The sequence below is a fragment of the Canis aureus genome, chromosome 1 (assembly GCF_053574225.1).
Source record: "Canis aureus isolate CA01 chromosome 1, VMU_Caureus_v.1.0, whole genome shotgun sequence".
In the NCBI taxonomy this organism is placed as follows: Eukaryota; Metazoa; Chordata; class Mammalia; order Carnivora; family Canidae; genus Canis; species Canis aureus.
In genome coordinates, this window is record NC_135611.1 from 71505953 (window position 1) to 71526441 (window position 20489).

Below are 20489 nucleotides of genomic sequence, written 5' to 3' on the forward strand. Positions count from 1 at the left end.
GGAGCAAGGGCGCCTCAAAGACAAAATCCACATAATAATTTTGAGTAAAACTAACCTACCAACTGGAGTTTCCCATCCAAGTACTTTTTTGTTTTATTTAAAACATCCTATCAATTTGATTAATTGGGCTTTGGATTTTCTAGGAAAATAAAACTGTTGGCTCTTCTCCAACAAAGAAAAATGTTTACTCTTTTCTAATCACGCCTGGAGACACGCACTTTTCTTACTTCACTCCTCCAGTTAAGCCTAAAAGATAAAAGAATTTAAATGCTAACAGATTTCAAAAAATATACTTTAATCTTATCCATTGCCTGGAGAGCAACTGCAGGTTACCTAGTTGACTTTTATAAAATTATCTGTAATATACCTTTTAATAACAATTTGAAGTTAGTGACTATTTTTCATCGCTGTGTCTTCTTGGAGTTAAGAAATTGAAACAGTAGAAATATCATGCTCAGGTTGGAGGCATTCTGGGCAAGCAATCTTTTTTTTTTTTTTTTTTTTTTTTTAGATTTTATTCATTTATTCATGAGAGACAGAAAGAGAGAGGGAGAGATACAGGGAAAAGCAGGCTCCCCGGCTAGTAGGGGGCCTGATTTGGGACTTGATACCCCAACCCTGGGATGAAGACCTTGGCCAAAAGCAAACACTTAACCAACTGAGCCACCCAGGCACCCCAACAATCTTCTAAATCTTACTAGTCTAGGAAATGGTCCTCCTCATCCACCAGTAAATCATCTAAATTGAAAAACTAAGAGTCAGAAAAGGACAAGTCAAAGAAGAAAATACTTGTCCAAATTCATGTGTAATGACAAGTAATACTGTTAGTTGACAGAGAAGTGCAAGGAGACTTCTGTCATCTCTCATCAAGAGAACAGATTTAGGGATTATTTATAATTAATCAATAAACTAGGCAGCAAAATCATTCATTCCTACTTAAAATATCCCTGAACATTCAGGTTCCTAAGTCTAACTAATCATGTATGTAGAATACATACAAGTATTGATGAAACCAAAACAAAGTGAGGGTGTCATGAAGTTCATAAAAGTTATTTGGTGGAACAAAGAATTCATGAGCCTTGACTCAGCTATTTTGTTGGAGCAACTTCCTTACTAGCCATGGTAATGGACAGTTTAATAGGCAATTGAAACAGCTATGACTACCCCAAGCCTGGCAGCCTTGTCCTTGATTTAATAGACACTGCTGGAACAAATAGTCCAGCTAAGTAAGAAAGACAGCATCTTAACTAACATTCTCAAAAACAAACAAAAATCCACTTACTTTTGAAAATAAACTGATCTTTTAAAAAATAGAAGTAAACTAAATTTCAGCAGGACTCAGGCACATAAGCGGCCAGTGAATGAAGATGTGAGGTCACGGTACAGTGTGTGAGATTCAGTGTTTCATACTTAGAATCTGCTAACTTTCTTCTCCACATGGTTATAAATGGTTATTAGTAATAACTTGGAAAATGACAGTCAGTACCAATCTTTATGCCTTCAGATATTTAAATCCTGCTATGGATCTGAATCTTCCATAACTATTTATTGTAATGAAACAGCAGGTACCATTCCTTCAAGGTGGACTTGCAGGTACTCCACCTTATTTAAGAAGAGCCACTCTCGACCTTCCTCAGTCACACAACCCAGCATGTCCACCTCCCCAGGCTGGAGGTGTCTCTGTCTGGTGTTTTGTAGGAGGGTCAAGCAGGCTTTATTTAGTGATGAGTTTCCCCCAGATCTTTTCTATATTCAGCTTTTTCTTACTGAGAAGGTACCTGAAATGTTTCTCAGGATTTATTAATCTGATGCCCTAGGCTAAAGCATATCATTTTGGAAGATTCCAGATTACAAGTATTCTGTCAAAGCCTGTGTGATTAAACCCTCATGGAAGCATGCAGATCAGAAAAATAAAAATCAGATTCCGATCTTAAGGAGTATAAATTAGAATGCTGTCCTAACTTTCCTTTCTGTTAAGCCTAATCTGCATACTAATAACAATGTGCCAATATTACGGTTTTAATAATATGATCCAGTACATATAATGAGAAACAATGAATCTGTTGAATAAGAGTTACTGGAAAAAATACCAAAGAGGTTACTGCCTGTGTTCTCTTCTATGATTTTTATGGTTGCAGGTCTTACACTTAGGTCTTTAACCCATTTTGAATTTACTTTTGAGTATGGCATAAGAAAGTGGTCTGGTTTCATTCTTCTGTATGTAGCTGTCCAGTTTTCCCAACACCATTTACTGAGGAGACCACCCTTTCCTCATTGTAGATTCTTGGTTCCCCGAGGGGCCATATCTGACTTCTTGGTATCCATCTAGTCCAGGACTAGTAAGTAAGTAAGGCATCTCACTCCTCCTATTGGAGGAACATTGACAATTAAAAAGTGTTTAAAAGGAAATGACCATGTGTAATTCTCCTATCTCCAAAATAAGCTTATCGTAGTGAAAAATAATGTAATCTGCCTTAATAATATGTATCACTTAAAAAGCATATATAAGCATAGGCATAATCAAGGGACACAGGATGTCTGAGAGATCAATAAGAAAATTACCTTCTTGCCTTTAATATTTATCACTGTTGCTCAGGTCTAAAACAATATGCCCGATATGCCCCAAAGGAGTAGGGAAACAATTCGATATGGTCAAGAAAGAACTACCCAGTTGATTGGATGTTGTCATTAAAAACAAACAAACAAACAAACAAACAAAAAACAACCACTGAGTGTGTATGTCAAAAGGAATATTTCCATCCTGAATTACGACAATCTGAAGTGTGATTCTCATCTGTAGGTATGTGAATGCTTAATAAGTAAAACCAAGTGAGAAGCCCCCAATGAATAGAGAAAACCAGGAATATAGTACTTTGTAATTAGTGTAGGAATTTAGTGGACATCTATTATCTTATTCTTATCCATCCATTCATCATACACAAAGTTATTGGGCTCCTATTAAGTGTCATTTACGTTTCTAAGCCCTGGGAATATAACAGTGAACAAGGCCCCGTGTTCATGTGCTTCCATTCACAGAAAAGAAATGGGCAATAACCAACAAACACATAAGTGAAAAGGTTAATTTCAGGCAGTGAAAAGTGTTATGTAGAGAATAAAATAAGGTTATATGAGGGCAAGTATAGAGAGACTGCACTCCAGACGAGTACTCAGAAAAAGCCTCCACAAGGAGGTGACTTTTATCCTGAGACTTGAATGACATGGAACTAGTCATGAACAGCTCTGATGGAAGGGCATTTGGGGCAGAGAGAACAGCTCGTAACTCAACCGTGGCACTGTTGACATTTTGGACAGGATATTTCTTTCTTTTGGGCAACTATCATGTGCATTGCACGATGCTTATTTAGCAGCATCCCTGGGTGCTACCCACTAAGTACCTGCAGCAGCTCCCTCACCCTTCCCACACTTATGACAATCCAAATGTCTCCAGACTTTGCCAAATGTCCCGTAGGGGCAAAATTGTTTGTGAGCCACTGAGCCAGAGTGAAGGCTCAGGTACGATCAAGCTTAAAGTGTCCAATGTACTGAAACAAGGTCAACAAGGTTAACACTCACTTCCTCTATATGACAAATTATTTTCTATAATATTACATAGCACTCCATAAAAATCACTTTATTTGTTCTTAAGTTATAAAATAGCTAGCAATTAAAGAAGAAGAAGTTTTGACTTTACATTTTGAAGACAAAAACTTTAAGTAGACACATAGAAAACAGAACTGAAGGAAGTCAACTCCTGTTTTTCGTCTTTACAAGCATCAGGTTGGCTACATACTGTGTCCAAAGAGAGCTTGAATGATCTCGAACAGTTAAAAATTCACTCTTGGAACTAACATGTGTGTAACTGAGTCCTCCCTAACTGCTGTATCTGGGAGAACTCCAAATTAACTTCTGTGTAAAATACAAAGTTCATTAAAGAATAAGGGATAAAAATATGCTCATTTACAGTTTACCAATATGCCATTGAAACTCTACATCCTTTCTGCAATTGTTTAGAACTCTGACCAACAAATGCTTTTTTTTTTCAAAGGAGTATTCAATCACCACATAGCTTGGAATTGCTGGCTCCTGGTGATATTAGGCAGAGTAAGTGGGTTTTATCATAGTTTTAAAATTTTCCACTTATTGTGGAAGGCATCCCCTTATTGTCCACACCCAGAGCTGACCATTCCCCTCACTCTGCCCTTGGGGCAGGCAGGAGCAAAGCATCTACAACTCTTGACACTCAGGGTAAGGATTTAGGATTTTATTTTACTTGAATGGTAAATGTAGAAGAAAGCCAGTGAGGGGTATGGAGCAGAAGGATAACTTCAATTTCACTATGGTTTCTGATACAATCATGTTAGCAGTAGTGGAAGCAGGGAGATGAGTGAGAGGCTGATGTAGGACACCAGGTGAGCCCTTGCAGTGGCTGAGATGAGGTCAAGATGTCAGACAGAGCCTGGTGAGCCATGTGAGAAAAGGTAAAACCCACAAGAGTGAGGTACAGGTCTGGAATCCAGAGGAGAGATCAGTACTGGGGATTTCCACATGGAAACCATTGGCAAGCATATGGTATTTAACACCTCAGGCATCCAGGGAGAGGGTAGCTAAGGGATGGGCCTCCTTGCAGACAAGGAGGAGCCAGTAGAGTGGGCAGGAGCATTGACTGCAGGATGCCCATGCTTATAGATGAGGGAGTGGTTCTAGGTCACCTGGTGAGATGCTGACAGATTGTGGCCTGGCTTTGTACACTGGAAGTGATCAGAGTTCATTGGCGACCTTGGAGATGCCCATCTATGGAGTGATGGAACAAAAGTCCACATAACGATAAGAGGCCATAGTTGTGGTAATAGGCAATGCTTTTGAGACATTTTGCTGAAGATGAGCAAAGAAATAGGACAGAAGCTGGAGGAAGACATGGGACATTTATTTTCCTTTCTTCTAGTAATACCATTAACTTTTTTCAAGGAACCTATCCTCTTCCATGTTTGGTGCATGTGGTTCAAGAGAGGCTCAACCCCCTACTCTAGGGGTGAAGCATGTGACCCAATATGACCAACTGGAACACCATATTTCATGCCACAGTGATTGGTTAAGACATGGGCACATGACTTGACTGCGTACAACTCAGAACTTCTTTGGAAGCTACAGGAAGTCACCTTTCTTTTCACCTGAATTTGACCTGAGAAGATGTATATCTGGAACTGCAAGTAGCCATTATAGGGATTCTTAGAAAAAGATGAAATATTCTGTACTGAAAGATAAGAGTCCTTTGCCCGGATTTACCTACTCCTTGAGTCAGTAAATTTCCTTTTTTTCACTTTTTAGTTTGAATTTTCTGTTTTCTTGAAAGAAAGAGAGTAACTTACAAAATTTACAAAGAACACCCATGTACAATTTGCATGAAGAAAAGCAGGATAGATATTCTTTGTATTCATTTCCTAGGGCCACCGTAACAAAGTACCGCAAACAAGGTCGCTTAAAACAGGGGAAATTTATTCTCTCACGATTCTGGAAACTAGACATCCAAAATCAAGTTGTCAGCAGAGCCATGCATGCTTCCCCTGCTGCTTCTGGGAGAGAATCTGTGCCATGCCTTTCGCTTAGTTTCTGGTGTCACCAGAAACCCCTGGTGGTCCTTGCCTTGGCTTATAGATGTTGCATTGTCATTTCTGCTCTGTTTTCACATGATGGTCTCCTTGTGTGTCTGTCCCTGTGTCGCTTCTCCTCTTTGAATAAGAATGCCAGTCATATTAAATTAGGCCTACCTTGATGACCTCATCCTAACTTGATTATATCTGTAAGAAACTTATTTCCGAATAATGTCAAATTCACAGGTACTAGGGGTGAGGACTTCAACATATATTTTTAGGGAACTCAATTCAATCCATATTATTCTTATTGTTCCTGTTTTGCGTATTATTTACATTTTACAAAACAGACTAAACAACTTGCTCAGAATCATACAGTTACACTCAAACCTTGGTATTTTGATTTTAAGTTACATATTTTTAAGTGGTGGTGTAAATAATTTCAGTTTGAATTTTAAGTGTGTAGTTTATGGATAGTTTCATTAAATTGCTCATTATTTCTCTTAGACTGTGGAAATAGCACTACATGGCTGTGTATGATAAACTGGGACTATTATTCATTCTTACAATCACCTTTTGCTTGAGGCCCATTTGTGATCCTTCTCTTGCACCAATACCATCCAAGAGGTAGAGTTCACTCTTTGATGTGGGGCTTCTTAGTAGACAATGCACCTCAAACATGCCTGAGCACCACAACATGCTGGTGTCTCATGGTACCTCATCAGTGAAGCACACACACTCCAGCATGAAGCCTTCAGGTCAGTGGGAGCAACATCCTGGGCTCAGAGGTGATGCAAAAACATGGCTGGGCTGTTCCACTGGCTTTTTTGATACCTCAGGCCCCTGACCCCCACCCCAGGAAATCTGGTGGGTGTTAGTCTGAACCAGAAAATTTAAAGTCATCAAAAAAAAGAATTAAGATTCACACCAGTCAGGCAATTAGAATTCCAGAGAGATAGGGAGACTGAAAAAACCCTACATTTCTATAAGTGACAGACCCAAGTAGAGACTCTGAATTAAATTCAGGTATGTCATTCTTATAGCTTTTATCTCTTTTTAGGGATTGCACTCTTATTATTACAAAATGCTTCTTTTGCATATCAATAATCAAACTCCAACATGTAGCCAATTAAGTTTAAGGCTTAAACTTAAACTTTGTATTGGCCCATGCCAATAGAAAAGTTTACGTAATTAAAGTTAGAAGAAGAGGAAGGTTCCTAAAATATTGCTGATTTTTTTTTTTTTTAGATTTGTATTTATTTATTCATGAGAGACATAGAGAGAGGCAGAGACACAGGCAGAGGGAGAAGCAGGCTCCTTGCAGGGAGCCTGATGTGGGACTCGGTCCGGGTCTCCAGGATCATGCCCTGGGCTGATGGCAGGCGCTCAACCGCTGAGCCACCCAGGTGTCCCTCCTAAAATATTGCTGATTTAAAAAAAATCTATTTTCTGATTATTTTGTGTGAGTGTCACATGTCCAGAAGCTAAAAGAAGTCAGGAAAAAGCACAGAAAAGCAGTTAATAAACATAAAAGAACATGATCATTTAGACTCTGTGAAATCCATGCTCTTGAGGGATAGTTTACATGGAAATTTTGATTCAGAGCTGGAGGGGAGGTGTCTGGATGTATTTGCATCATGTGGTCTCTAATTCTCCTAGAATGGGATAAAGGGAAAACTAGAAAGCTGATAATATTTTTTAAATCAGATGAGCCCCCGAAAATAAAATAAAAATTCATTGCATCTAGCATAGTTTTCAAGAAGCTCCCGGATATAGTTCCTGCTTACCTTTCCAGTTGCAGGTCTCTCTCCATCCCTCCTAGCCTCTGCTCCAAGGATGTTGACCCATTTACAGTTATATCTTTTGTTGCTCTTTAAAACGTTTTAGGATCTCTAAAACGTAGCACAAGTCCTAGACCATAGAGGGCACACAATAGATATTCGTTGAATTGGTGACTGAACGAATGGAAACCTAGCCATTCAGAATAGATTGAATCTCATTTATTCTTTCTGATTCCCTTGTACTATGGAGGACAGGACTGTTGCTGTAGAAAACACTAATAAATCTGGAAATGTGAGGAGCATCATTTTCTGGGAAAACAGGGCATGTCAAAACTCCTCAGTCTGGTCTCATAGAAAATTCCTCACCTCAGATGAGGAGAGAGGGCCTTAGGCATTTGAGACCATTGATTCATAACAGGAACTGAGACACTCGCTCGCACTTTACCATATTGGAACATCTATATTATATGGCAGCTGACAATAAATGGGCTCACAAATCCTTTTCCAAATCTTAGTCTCACCAAATTATATTCACACTAGAAAATTTTTATTGCTCTTATCTCCCAGGGGTTCTATGCTTAGAGAATAGGAATACTCAGCTTCTTGGCTGCCAGCTGAGACATGCTACGATTTACCATGTACCGTGCCCTATAGAGTCCCCTACAGGATCAGGCTGATGCCACCCCCCACCCCACCCCCCACTCCCCTGCCCTGGGGCCTCAGCCTGAAACACCTCCACCGTGTGACTTGACTTCTTCCCTTTACCGTCCTGCTTCCCTTCCTCCTGACTGGTCTTCCCGAAAGTACTTCCTTAATAAATCCCTTACACGCAAATCCTCATCTCATTTCTGGAGAAATCACAAGCATGTTTACTCTATGGGTGTATGAACATATATAAAATGTACATGCAACAATTCTCAAGGCCTTTTCAACCACGCTGAACTTGATTTGAAGTTCTCTACATATTTCTCATTGGAAAGTAAACCTCCAAAAATCTAGAAACAGCACGATGACATAGGTGTTCTTGGAATCCTAAGGACAATCCTTCTGTTTTTACAAGAAGTTGCCTGCTTCATGCATGGCTGTAGGTTTGGCTATTTGGCCTTGCCTCACTAAGTTAAACAAAAACAAGCATTATCAAATATGTAGATTTACTGGAGCCTCTGGCTTCCAGGAGCCTGATGAGTCATTCCTGGCCAGCTCACATGCAGACCTCTCGCTGTATTAAGGCCATAGCTTTTGAGGTGGGTTTCCCTTGTTTTATTTTTAATCTAACACAAGCAATGCTAGCCACACCAATTAAAACAAAGAGTTAACCTTTGAAATGACCACAGTCCAGATGGTAGCATAAAAGTCATCAGAGCCATTTCATCTTCCGGAAGATTTATCACTGCTGAAACCCAAGTCTTTCACGTGAGTTTCTGTCACAGTGCTTAGTGCACACTCCCAGAAGGAGTCTGGAGTGTGCAGGTGTGACATGGCACCCATGAACACGGGTCGGGGCACCAGGCAAGAGTTGGGAGGCAGAAGATTAACCAGGAAAACCATGCAGTTTTCACCATTAGGGAAAAGATAGGCACCCTGGTGATGAGAATAATTAGAGCTCCTGGTGTCACCACTGCTTTGCTCCCCTGTTTTTTTCTCCTGTCTCCATATTCAGCTCTTTCCAAATGCCTTCTTTATAGCTATAACAGTTTCTTCTTTCTCTCTCGGTTCTGCCCCAGATGTTTGCCCATTCTCTACTCAAAAACCTGTTTCCCCCCTCAAAAGTTGTTCCTCAAAAATTATTTTCCTTCAGAAATCCGAAGCATTGGTGTGCTGGAAACCTGGAAAACGGGAATTGAAAGTGCTACCTGGCTTGCTGGCATGAGGGCAGCATGCTCATGTGCTCATGTCCACATCTTGCTTCAGACACTTTGAAATCAAGTTTAAGAGCTTGGTCATGAAATTTTACAAAATGCTATAGAGAATTGAATTTAGATGATGCAACCACTTTATTTTCAGTACAATGTATTTTTAGCTGAAGGAAGCTTTCAGAGGAAAGCCGTATCTTTTATGGGATATCATGCTTGTCAAAAGCAATTAAATAGTACAAAGAGGCCTCGGAGAGGGCTCAAGTGTAATCTGGATATGGTTTGGGTACATGAATAAATATAAATTTGACAAAGCCTCCTCATATATGAAATGTAGACTAAAACATACTACTTTTGAAAAAAATGAAGTTATTCAAATACTTTGATTTAAAATTGCTTCCACCAGTCATTGATTTATAAATGTAATTTGCCGTGTAATTCCAAATGACTCTACACAGCGTGGAACTATTGAGGTAAAGGACACTTTAATGATCTTATATAAACCAGAAAGACTTTATTTAAACTTTATATGGAGAGATGTTATTCATTGTTTAGTCCAAGAACCTCTTGTTTCAGACACTTGTCATTTAAATGACGAGATTTAAGAGAACACATGGCATTCCTAGGAAACAGGACCATGGTTGGTAACAAATAAAGAATTAATTTGTATTTTCTTTAGTCAATATATTTCAAAACCATCTCACATATTGCTCATTCCTTTTAGACACATGATCTTAGGTCCATTTATACCATCGAGTCAGCCCAAAACAAAATTATTAGTCTTGTCAGCATCCCAAACTTGTGGCATAAAACAAGTACCCTTAGATTATGCTTATGAATTCTCTGAGTGGAAAATATGAAAAGGACACAGGAAAGTATGGGCATACAGGGCTCCATGCTGTCAGTGGCCTCAGCAGCGAAGACTGGAAAAGCCCAGCCTGAAGGATTCACTCCCAAGGTTGCTTCTTCACTCACATGTCTGGCTTCTGGGCTGGGCTGCTCAGAGCTGGGTTCCCTGGAGCTTGGCCCAGGTACTGTTATGTGGCTCCTCCATGTGCCATGACTTCTCACAGCATGGCTAATAGGATCCAAGAAGGAACATTCCAAAAGCAAGTATTCTCAGAGCAAGGGTTCCAAGAGAACCAGATGGAAGCTGCCTGGCCTTTTCTCATCTAGTCTTGGAAGTTCTATAGCATCATTTCTGCCATACGTATTGTTTAAAGTACTCATAAGCCCACATAGATTCAAAGGGAAGAGTCTGTGAGAAGAGGGTCCAGGGATAGGTGGCTGCTTTAAAAACTACCACTAATAGTTTACTGCAAGATGAGAAAAATATGAGCTCAGTTTTGAATCCTGATTCTTTCATTACTAAGTGGGTGACCTTAGACAATTGATCTGACTCTTCCTCACTGTACAAACACAGATTCTAGTCAATCTAGTCAATCACCCACCTAAGTGGGTGACCTTAGGCAATTGATCTGACTCTTCCTCACTGTACAAACACAGATTCTAGCAATCTAGTTGCTACAGGCAGGCACAAATCCACATTAGAGTGCATCGGTGTGCATAAACACTTGGCTACTGTTAATCCTCTTCCTTGTTTTCTTAGCTACCATTACCTGCATCCTCAGGCAGGAGCATCCTCCATCTCCCTGCCATAATTCCGTCAAAATCTGCACCCAAAGCCATGATTCAGAAGGTGGAATCTCCAGGGTGCTCCTCTGGGAAGAAATGCTGGATGCCCATTGAAGTTGCACCTTGCAGAGGCCACCTACTCCACCAAACCCTAGAGCCTATCCTCCTTCCTGGCTCTGTTAGAATTCCAACTCTTCCTTCTGGTGACACCTGTAGAAGCCATTGACAGACATTCTTTAAGCCCTCAGGAATTTCCTTTTCCTTTAAAGAAAATGAAATGGAATTCCAGATCAGGGACCCACAGGATGGAATTTTTCTGAAGTATGTGTTTCTCTTCTACTTCCCGTCCCCATCTGGTGCCAAATCAGTTGAGGAAAGGCATCCAGAGAAGGTAAAGGGCATGCTCAGCCTGGCTTTCCTTTCTGTCTAAGTTCTTTGAGCATATTACTCAAATCTGCTCCAGCCCCCAGAGTAGTTTCATTTATTACTGGAGCCAAAAAACACATAGAATATTCCAAATGGGGAAGCTGGTGAAGACAATATTGTATCCAGTTATGACAACAGAGTGGCATGCTGAATGAGTTCTTCATTTATTGTCATTGTTGCAATTCTTTAGCAACCTCACTGGTCTCCTTGCTGTCACTCCTGGTCTCCTTAGATTCACCTATATAAGAGTCAGAGATCCTTCTAGAAGCAGCCAGGCCATACTGCTGCCCTACTTAGAACCTGTGATGGTTTCCTACTGGAGTAAAGTCTAAGGTCCCTGCAATGGGTTCCAAGGTCTTCCACAGCCAGCACAACTATTTCTCAGACTTCATTTCCCTCATTAGGCAGGGCCCACCAGGCTGACATGTGAGGGTGCCCAGGCCCTGGGCTCAGAAGTGCCCCATACTTGGTTCAGTGCTCCGCTCTTGCTGTTTTTAAGGTTTTAGTAATTTTTGAACCCTGCATTTTCATTTTGCACTGGGTCTTGTAAATCACATAGTGGCTCTCACTGCAGCCATATGAGCCTCCTCGGTCTGCAAATGGACCAAGCACACAGCCACTCATGCTGCAGGGACAGCCAGGTGCTACTCCTCCCCGCTTCAGAGAAAGCTCCTGTGATGTGCACTCGGTTGCCTCTCTTCTTAGCCCCGGTCTCCCGTCTCCCCACCAGAGCAGCCTTCTGTGACCACCATGTCCATGCTATCACTGCATCCCCACACACTGAAGCATTTCATCCTCAAAGCATCGTCTCCACCCATGCTATGTAATATATTTACTTAGATGGAGTTGTTTCTTGTTGTCCCCATAGAAGTTCCTCAAGGGCAGGGATTCACTGGGCATGGTCATTTCTTTGACCTTGGGCCCTAACACACTTGCTGGCACATAGCTATTTCTCTAGCTATTTTTGTTAAATTATTTCTCTAGCTGTTTTTGTTAAATTATTTTTCACTCAGACACACATGCTGCCCATCACACTATGAGCATATTTTAATTCTATGAATTTGGTTGAGAGAAGAGTTCAGAGAACACATTTGGAAATGCACCATTTTCTTTTCACTGTGATCACTTGACTTTTCTCAGGCTGCCACATATTCTCATTCAGCTTAATCTCTCTGTCTTCTTTTCCCTCTTTCTCTCTGCTTTGAGATGACTCTGTGCTCGGAACATTCAAGACATGAAGAAGTTGAGATTAGTTTTCTGACTTTGGAGAGAAAAACAAGATAAGTCATAGGAGGTATCAGAATGATGCTCTAATTCATCCTGAACTGGACCATCTCAGCTAGAGGAGGTGGCAACAACCTCACGCCCTGACTACTGACCCCAGTGCCTTGCCACAACCCATGCAGCAGCCAGAGGTGCCTTTGATATCAGTTAGGCCAAACTCATAACATTTTGTGTTCTTTCAGGAAGGAAAGGATGTTTCAGGTTAGAATTAGAAAGGAGGGGAAGGGCAGACAGGGAAAGGGAGGAGAAGAGGGGGAAGGAAATAATAAAAGGTGTACTTGAATCATTCTAGCGATTGATGAGGAAAGTAATTTCTTGAGGTGGCAAAACTGATTAGTTGTAGGCCACGTGCAAAAATTCACATTTTCTGACTTTCTCTGTGATATTAAATATCCTTTAATTGGAAGAAATGCTTATTGACATCTAGGTTTCCTTGGCAGAGTTCCAGTGATGTCACATCTTTTATCCTCCTATTCTCTTTGCACCTTGGGTGGACAGAAATCTTAGGTGCTTGGCATACTGTCATTGTTGGTCCACGCATGCCCTCCTATCGTTTGTATGTAGGGTTGTTTTTAATAATTGTATCAACTCACACAATGTCACCACCCAACTCAGAAATGAGAATGCTGGCAACAGTGCCATCATCTGAGTGGTTCTGCACATCCTGGCCCCTTTCCTCTCCCCAAGCCCCAAACCTGTGATGGTCATGATCCTGAGTCCTGTGTTCCTTATTCCCTTTATTTGAAACAAAAATTTTATTTCTGAAATCGATGGCATTCCTACATGTGTTCTCGAAAGGCATATTTAGTTTGAGTTGTTCTTATCTGAGTATAAAATATCAAGTTGTAGGTAATTTTTCAAGACCAGCCCAGAAAGAGGAACTGACTATGTGCCAGGACCAAATCCTCCTGCATCAGGTAGGCTGTGGGGGCCCTACCATTAGCTAGATCTGGCCCTGAAATGACCCACCAACATGAGAGGCCTGGTGGACCACTCCTCCCTCCGCGGAGAGAAGCTGACAACACCAGAACACACAAGCCTCTTCCTGGGTTTGCTTTTCTTCCAAGAGCCCACCTGTGCTCCGGGCAGGGCTTCCAGCCACCCACTTTGTGGGGCTGCTCACTCCCCCACCTGTGCAAACACAGGGCTTCCTGTCACCACGTGGCCCGAGCAGTGCAGGGCTGCAGCCTCGGAGCTTCACATTTTTAATTTCCTAATGAGAACGATCGGAGGCCTGGAAAACAGCTGTTATCCCAGGGGCCACGACACAACGTAATTCAATTGCACCTTTATGATTTCTGTCTTGTCCTTCGCAATTTCCCACAAACCTAAAACGTGTTTTACTCCTCACTTTCTGTCTCAGAGCAATCGCAGCCTTTGGCCTCCATGGAGACTCTTGCATCGTGGAATGGCTTTTACCCCACAAATCCCGAGTGGAAACAAGAGGATATTGAGTTACTCACAAAATCATGGTGCGACACAGAGACACTGAGGCTGCGAGGACAACCCAGTCATAGATAGGGTTCCCTTCCACGTCCTCTGTCACTGCCTATAATTAACCACAAGAGGCTGAGGGTGCCTGGCTGACTCCGTCAGTGGAGCACACGTCTCTTGATCTCAGGGTTGTGAGTTAGAGCCCCACATTGGGTGTGGAGATTACTTAAAACTAAAATCTTTAACAAAAATAAAAAAAACAAGAGGCTGATGTGTCATGATGAGTAGAAGGAACAAAGCTTTGATGTCAGAAAAAAATGAGTTCAAATCCCATCAGTGCCATTCCCTCATTGTGTGACCTTGAACTTCTCAGAGTTACTTTCCTGATCTGAAGGATGGAGCCAGATACCTATTCCACCTTGAGGAAGGTGCAGAATGGTGAGCTCACACAGCCTGTCATGTGGTTATGGCCTAGGTGCTTCATCACTGGGAGCCTTTCTCATTTCCTCACATGGAGCCTGCAGCTCCCTGACCTCCGTGCCTCTCTGTTCTGATCCATTACACATCACGGTCAGATGAATCATCCCAGAGCAGCATTTGTGTATATCACGTTTCCCTTCCTTCCTAACCAAACCCACACCTCTAAACAACAATAGAAACCTGTGGTTTCCCAATGCCTTCAAGATGTCCAAATCCTGTGAGTTGGCCCTGCTGCTCCACCACAGTTTAGAATCAATGCACCCCTTTGCCATGGCCTTTTATTACTTCTACACCTGAATCCTGTGTTCTCAGAAAGCTTGCTCTCTGAATGTGCCAGAAGCATGTCAGGCTCTTCTCTACCTCTGCACCTTGCAATCATACTTTTCCCTTTGCACACATTGTTTGCCTCCTCCTTGTCACTGGTATACATTGTACCCTTCCTTGGAGATGCAAGTAAAGGCTCCACTTCTCTACTATCCCCCTCACTTTCCGTTGAGACAGTTGAGACCAGTTAATGTGTCTTACCTTGTTTTGACATTAGTCATTTGTGTATGTGGCAGCTGGCACCTCGCATGGGTTCTGTGGAAGATGTTCAGAAGTACATGGTGATGATTGCACATAAAAAAGCACACATTGCAAAGACATTCTGCTTAGAAACGCCTTCATAAATTCACCTGGAATTCAACTCTTACCAATTTCCTTCCATTAAATTTTTTCAAAATTTTTATCAATAGCCAGATTGAAATGATCAAACATTCAGTTTGTGTTGCTGTTAGGGTGTGTGTGTATGAGTTTGTGTGTGCGTTTTAGAGAGCTCCATTGATGAGGTTTAGCTTCACATCAGCCCCAGCGAGAAACAGTCATCTTCACTCTGGTCTCCTTGGCTGTTCTCAGGTGATAAGCTTTCATCAGACCACATTGGTTTTTCAACCATCCAAAATTGTTCTGAAATTTAGGGAAAATAACTGAAGGGAAAATGAGACTGACCATTTCCACCCTTTTTTGAGCAGATAACCTCCTGCAATGAATAGTTTAATCTTGTAATAAAATATGCCAAGGTGAGTTGACCTCCCAGAATTCGCTGGCAGGGGCTGGGGGGCCGGGGGTGGGGGGATGACTGGCAATGTTGGCAGTAAAAGAACATGGGGAAGGGTTTCACTGAAGTTCTAAACTTGGTTGTTTAGATTTCAGGCATTCTTAGTAAAAGTTATACCTAAACCTGAACTTGGACAAAGACCAAAAATTTATACATTAGTACCATACCCAAAATATCTGGGAATGTTGTCAAGTATCCCTGTGCAATACTTGGCCACTTGTTGTGGCCAGAACAATATGAATTTGAAATAATTAAACAGTAATACCTTAAGTCAGAGGGTTTTTTAGGAGGTTGTTAATTGTTGTCCATTTTTTCTGCCTAATGCAGGAAGTTTTAAGTCTCAACTCCAAAAAGGAAGGCGCTGATCTAGCTCAGAGATTTGCAATGTCTTCCTTGTACAGAAGGTGGCTAATACTCTCAGAATAAAGCCTCTATCAAGGAGAATACTTGCTTATGGAGCCCTCAGAGGTTAGCCTGAGGGAAACATGCTGTCACATGGCCAGAGCAGCCCTTGTAGCCCATAGGAAGGATTAAGGCAGGCAGAGCAATCCAAAGTTGTAGAACCGGTACTGAGGTCCAGTTTAAGATGGCTGATGGAACACACATCAGGCTTAGTGAACAGCTAGTCCAGATGGAGCCAGTCAGAAAACTCTGGGGATATTTTTTCATAAAACTAATTGCATCCCAAGTGCATTCAAACATATTCAGAGGAGATCATACAACTAAGGGAGTGTTTAGGTTTGAATTAATGATAAGTCAGCGGGAAGCTAAGAAAATGAAAAAATAACTAGCTCAATATTATCTCTGGGACAAAGTATTATTTAAGAAAGGAAAAGCTTCCATGGTACACTGCAGATATCAGTTTTATATACCATTTGCATTGTCATAATTATATAAACAATAAATATTTATCTATTTAAAATTACCACATAACTACTTTGGAGGATGAGGGGCATGGGTAGCAAGTATGCAGTGAGATGGTGAGGGTGGGCGAAAAGGAGATAGAGAGTGGAATATTCATATTCCAAATTGGAAACTCAATAGGGAATGTCTAAATATGAAATATCAGAAGTATGTTATTCACATATTATGGTTGTTTGTGGGAAAAAGAAAACAGGATTTAAAAAAACCAAAAAAACAAACACCCAACCTATATGGATGAAAATACAGGCTATGCTTGCTTTAATAAAAAACAAAACATGGCAGCCTGGGTGGCTCAGTGGTTTAGCACCGCCTTCGGCCCAGGTTATGATCCTGAAGATCCAGGATTGAGTCCCGCGTTGGGCTCCCTGCATGGAGCCTGCTTCTCCCTCTGCCTGTGTCTCTACCTTTCTCTTGCTCTGTGTCTCTCATGAATAAATAAATAAAATCTTTTTAAAAATAAAAAATAAAAAACAAAAACTTCAAAATACAAACCCTCAAATGAAGTAGGTATTTCTTGCTCTCTGGTTTGAAATGGTCCAGAGAGAAGCAATTTGGGTTGAAGGGTTGGCTTTATGACCCCCAAATGTGGCTTCCATCTCTGGGACCACAGTAGCCATTCTAGTTCTTGTCATGCCAGCCAGTGGGAGGGGGCAGTGGGTCAGGGAAGCACATGTGCATACCTTGATGGGAACATGCCTTGGAAGTAGTACAGACCCATTGGCCAGACTGTGGGCACATGGCCTTACCAAGCTACAAGGGAGCCCGGGAAGTGCAGTAACCAGCTGTTGGCCAGGTGCTCTGCTAAAACACAGAAATCCTATTATGAAAGAAGGCAGGAACTAATGTCAGGGCTCAACCAGCAGCCTCTGTCAAATAAACTTTGTAGAATTATTTTATTCTTTTAACCAAGTGCCTATGTAACTCCAATACAAATAAAAATGGAATTTAAGACATGGTACCTTAAGATCGTCTTTTGAACAGTGGAATAAATGATCTAAACATAGAGAGAGTGTCCTGAAGCAGAATGCAGACATCCCCAGAATAGACAGTACAGATGGTGTGGAGCCCAGAGGACCCAGTCCTGTTTGGTACCATTTGGGGATACTTATAGCTCCTTTTCTGGTATGAATATGCTCTACATTCTGCAAGGATGCAAGAACTCTCAGCAGCTCAGGGAACAAGTCTTTCATTCCTAAAGGGGCATCCGAGCAATGCATTGCAACATCTACTCTCTGAGACTCTGTGAAATCAATCATTCAGATTTGGGTTCCAGGAGGAGTGGCTCTTGTATGTCTCTAGAGGAGTAATTCAATGGTGGTGATCTCATTAGAACTACAGAGAGGTTGGGAGGTGCTGGAGGATTTGCATGGAAGCTGCATGTATGTAGCAAGTATGCTCTTTGGCTTAGGTTATATTTTTACTGGAAGTGGCTTTAGGACAGCTGTTGGGGATTAAAGGGAAGGGACCTTAAAATACAGGCAAACCAGATGATATCTATGATTATACTTTATTTTCATCTGCGCTTTCAGGTGATCAGTCAACAATTGTTAGTTAACATATAAAGAACTCTTATCAGGAGTTTAGGCTCCAGAAGAAACAAAAGCGAGGGCTTCAAATAACCCTATCTCTATCTGCCTGAGAGGGTGCATTCATTACCACAAGGAATGTTAAAAGTAAGTCTGCTCCAGAGAAAAAGAGTGGTGTGACAGCACGTGGTTGGTAAGAAGATTTCCACTGGCACATCCTTCTTTGACCTGACAGTCCCAGCAGTCCAATATCTCCTGGAATGATGCCCTAGGGATAGAATTCTGCCCTGTAGTCCCCAACTAATGGAGGGCAGACCGGCTCTGTCACCTCTGTCACCTGATCCTGATGTCAAAATTTCATCATGACCACATTACACTGAATATTTCCTGCAATGGGCTTGTCCGCATTTCTAAAAAGGCAAGAGAATGGGGCAGAGGTTGAATGATTTTCTGTGCTTACCTGCAAGTACATGTTTGAGTGTAGCTGGCAGAATGTGATCTGAGTTTTGTTTTCATTTAAACATATGTCTTGGTGGTGAGGTTGTCTTGGGGAAGGGACGTAGACCTATAACTCTAGAAGCTACTAATATTCTTCAAAAGAATGTCATAATTGTGAATAGTAATCTAGGGGCTGAGGAACTGAATGATGCTTCATATTACTGCTAGTTAACTGTTCCAACAGTTAACCTGCAAAGTAATAACTGAAACAAATGAGATTATCAACACATTGGTTTAGTGCAATGATTGATTATAAAAACAAACTACCCTGTTTTAGAAATTCAGTGCAGGCTCTACAAAATAACAAAGTAAATCTAACTTGACTATTCTAGATAGTTGACACTTACACGGTCTCTGCTACTAGACTTGGTCTCAGGCAGGCTCAGTAAATATGGCTCAGGCTCTAGAACGAAGTCTTTCATTTACCTGATGATCCATGGCACGGCTGTGGAAGACTCCTGCGTTTCACTCTGAGATGTGAAAATCAAGAGGATTCTAATGGGAGATGCTCACAGAAAAGTGAATATAAAGTCCTATTTTGGTTCATGTGGCCTTGGAAGACCTGGTCCCAGCAGTTCTACTTGGCCACTTGGTCAGTTGCCATGAGACAAAAATCACTCCATCCAAATATCGACTACAAGAGCATTAAAGGAGACGGAGAATAAAAGTGACTGACCATCAACATGATAGTAATCTTCAGAGTTAGACCCAACTTCCCACTGCTTCTTCCCCAATACCCGCAAGTGGGGCAAGACTCTCCTCCTCCTGCCCACAGATTTACATGTTGGCTCAGGATTTTCTGATTGTTCTTCTCTCCTCAGGAACCCTCCCCACACTTCAATAAATCTCTTCTTCGTCCACAAGACAAAGATGTCTCCCCCAGCTGTGTTTGCCAACATTGATCCCTTTGTCTAAACTGCATTCACTTGGCCGCTTTATGTATCTCATGCTTTTTCTTCTGGAGATTCCCAAGTCCCAGAAAACTTCACTAGGGAGGAACTTGCCACCTTTGCCTCACCTGTCCAAGTCATCTCCACATGCCTAACACAAAGCTGAGAGTTCAGGGGATCCTCAGTGTGTGCTTGCTGAGTCTCAGAGGTTGGAAACTCCTAATGCTTAGGCTGTGGGGCAGGGAGCAGCTGGGCTAAGGGAAACTAGGGAAGGAGTTCAGATTCCAATGATTTTTTTTTTTTATTGGAGTTCAATTTGCCAACATATAGCATAACACCCAGTGCTCATCCCGCCAAGTGACCCCTCAGTGCCCATCACCCAGTCACCCCAACCCTCTGCCCACCTCCTTTTCCACTACCCCTTGTTTGTTTCCCAGAGTTAGGTGTCTCTCATGTTTTGTCACCCTCACTGATATTTTCACTCATTTTCTCTCCATTCCCCTTTATTCCCTTTCACTATCTTTTATGGTCTCATTCATTTGGGGAATATATAAAAAAAACAATGATTTTTTTTAAAAAGTGGTACTAGTAAGCTCGCTTCAGCAGCACATATACTAAAATTGTAATGACACAGAGATTGGCATGGCCCCTGCACAAGGATGACATGCAAATCTGTGAAATGTTCCACATTTAAAATAAATACATAAATAAAAATTTAAAAATAATAAATAAACAAAAAGCGGTACTAGCAAAACAGGACTGCCATTGGATCTGTAGGCATCAAGTTTGCAAATCCTGGTCTTCAAGTATTAACAAGCAATGCCTGGCCCCCGGCACTAGGAAAACAAATCTGTAAATGGAACAGCAGAGAAACATTACTTGCTTTGTTCTGGACTTCTCCCCTTGACCCAGGTTTGTTTCTGGACAAAGGGGCACCCCAGGAAGCCACGTTCAGACTGTGTAAAGGTGTAAAGGCATCTCCCTGTAAAGGGGCCATTATGCCAAGGGAGTTGGTGTTTTCTGGGTCTCACCCTGACCCTGAGCCTTGCTTTTTTCCCTTCTGGAATCTATGCT

General features: G+C 41.6%; 1 pseudogene; it reads left to right on the forward strand.

Moving 5' to 3' along the window:
* The first annotated feature begins 20009 nt into the window (after nucleotides 1–20009).
* On the forward strand, nucleotides 20010–20109 carry LOC144289184 (U6 spliceosomal RNA; annotated as a pseudogene).
* The last annotated feature ends 380 nt before the right edge of the window (nucleotides 20110–20489 follow it).